This window comes from Phyllostomus hastatus, unplaced genomic scaffold, assembly GCF_019186645.2.
Source record: "Phyllostomus hastatus isolate PE091 unplaced genomic scaffold, TTU_PhHast_1.1 phas_contig_147, whole genome shotgun sequence".
In the NCBI taxonomy this organism is placed as follows: domain Eukaryota; kingdom Metazoa; phylum Chordata; class Mammalia; order Chiroptera; family Phyllostomidae; genus Phyllostomus; species Phyllostomus hastatus.
This window is the reverse complement of record NW_025333603.1, coordinates 10,458,454-10,461,002: the sequence shown is the minus strand read 5'-3', so window position 1 is coordinate 10,461,002 and position 2,549 is coordinate 10,458,454. Positions and strand designations below refer to the sequence as shown.

General features: G+C 40.8%; 1 pseudogene; it reads left to right on the top strand.

Annotated features, from left to right (window-relative positions):
- The first annotated feature begins 458 nt into the window (after positions 1–458).
- On the top strand, positions 459–802 carry LOC123831448 (annotated as a pseudogene).
- The last annotated feature ends 1,747 nt before the right edge of the window (positions 803–2,549 follow it).

Sequence of the window (2,549 nt, the reverse complement as noted above, 5' to 3'; positions counted from 1 at the left end):
AACTCCTCATGAGCCAGGCATTCCATAATGAGCAAGAGTGAAAGATTTTTTGGTGGCAGAGTGACTAGCTTGAAGGTCTGACCTGTAACCATGGCATAAGCAAGACTTGAGAAGAAAGATCAGATGTGAAATAGGTTTCAAGGTAGAATCAGTAGTTTGTTAGGCAGAACAAGAAGAGAAAGGACCTGTCAACACTTCAGAGAAGTTACTGGTAACCCCTCAGAGACCGTAGTGTCAATTAAATCCACTGAACACCATTAGTCTCATTAAAATGTTTGAGTCAGACCCTGGGTAGAGTCTAAGTTTCTTTTAAAAATACCAAGTCCTGCCCTTTCCCCAGGTACCGCTAAGGTGCTCGGTTCTTCCGAGGAAGCTAAGGCTGCGTTGGGGTGAGGTCCTCACTTCATCTGGTGACTAGCACCACTCCAGGCAGCGCTTTCCCAGCTTTCACCTACACCATGGCCTCCGTCTCAGAGCTCGCCTGCATCTACTCGGTCCTTATCCTGTACGACGATGAGGTGACAGTGACGGAGGATAAGATCAATGCCCTTATTAAAGCAGCTGGTGTAAATGTTGAACCTTTCTGGCCAGGCCTCTTTGCAAAGGCTCTGGCCAATGTTAACATTGGAAGCTTCATCTGCAATGTAGAGGCTGGCGGACCTGCCCCAGCAGCTAGTCCTGCACCAGCAGGAGGTCCTGCCCCCTCAACTGCTGTTGTTCCTGCCGAAGAAAAGAAAGTGGAAGCAAAGAAAGAAGAATCTGAGGAGTCTGATGATGAATGGGCTTTGGACTATTTGACTAGCCCTCTTTTGTAACACAGTCAATAAAAATCTGAACTTCAAAAAAATAAAAATTTAAAAAATTAAAAAAAAATACCAAGTCCTTTATAGGAAGTATCCATACTGGGGTGGGGCAGGGGAAGAACAATGTATTCTGAGCCCCCAAAATAAACAGAATTGACCTAGGAATTTCCATCTGGAATTTAAAATATGGGCTAATGACAGGACTTTGAACATGTGAGTTCCATGTGTTTATTCCACCCTGGAATGCGGGAGATCGGGGTCTACCTTTATCACAACACCCTAACTTTCTGCACTGGCCCTTAATTTACACCCTGACCATGACTTCCTCTTCTGGGCCTAGATATCAGTACCCTTTGTGCTTCCTCAGCTGGGTCTCTCTGACTTACATGATGTAGCCCCTATTCCAGACATCGGATTTTGTTCTGGTTTCTCAGCTTACACCATTTAAGACCAGCTGGTCATCTGATCTTCACTCTCTCCTTCCCTACATACTCTTTTTTTTCTGGCAGCTCCCTCATGCCATGCAACCAGTTCTGAGTAAATTCTGGCCAGAAAGGACTAGCACAAATGTGAAACAGTACTGTTGACCTTAAACAAATAGGAAGCCAGGTATTTCTCCAGCAAAATTAGTTCATTCAGTAACAACAGAGAATCACAATTTTGGACATGTGGTCTAATGGTGAACCACACACAAGTCCTGGAAATGAAGGAAACTTTTTCAAAGAGGAGAAGAGGAAGTCAAGAGAGCCATTAGAAACACAGAGTTCTTCCTGTTGGGCTCCAGAATCCATGTACTGCATAGAGCTCCCTCTTCTGGCCTCCTGAGTTCATTTTATATGAGGATTTTGTTTATAAATTTTTATGATACTCATACCAGTCTCTTTACAAGGACTGCCAAAAGCCAAGCTGTGACCAGATGCTTTCATGTTTGGCTCACTCTGGGAGCTCTCTGTATCTCTGTGGCCTTATCTGTGAAAAAAATCTTATGTTGCCCCTCATATCAGAGTGGCCAGGAATATTAAGCAAGAAACTATTTCTGAAAGTAATGTATTCCTGCCAGCTCTTACTATTTCCACTTCCTTGGGTCCCAGGTGTGGGTTACTTATTTTTTAAATAACTTTTTTATTTTTTCAATTACAGTTTCTGTACAATATTACATTAATATTACAATGTCACATTTCAGTTGTACAACCAAATCATTAGACATTTATATAACTTATGAATTGATTACCCCAATAAATCTAGTATTGTATGACACCATACATAGTTATTATAAGTTATTGACTATATAATCTATGCTGTACTTTACATCCCCATGACTTTTCTGTCACTACCAATTTCTAATTCCTAATCCTACACCTTCTTCACCTAGCCCCTGTCCCCCTCCCAACTAGCAACCATCAAAATGTTTTCTGTATCTATGAGTCTGTTTCTTGTTTTGCTTGCTAGTTTGTTTTGTGTTTTAGATTCCACATAGTAGTGACATTTGTCTTTTCTACAAGATTTACTTCACTCAGCACAATAACTACTAAGTCCATCCATGTTGTTGCAGATAGTAAGATTTCATTATTTTTTATGACTAAGTCATATTCCATTGTGTACAGGCACCACTCATTCTTTATGCATTCATCTATTGATGAACACTTAGTTTGCTTCCACATCTTGGCTGTTGTAAAATATGCAGCACTGAACATATATATGCATATGTTTTTTCAAATTACCATTTTGAGTTTCTGAGGATAAACA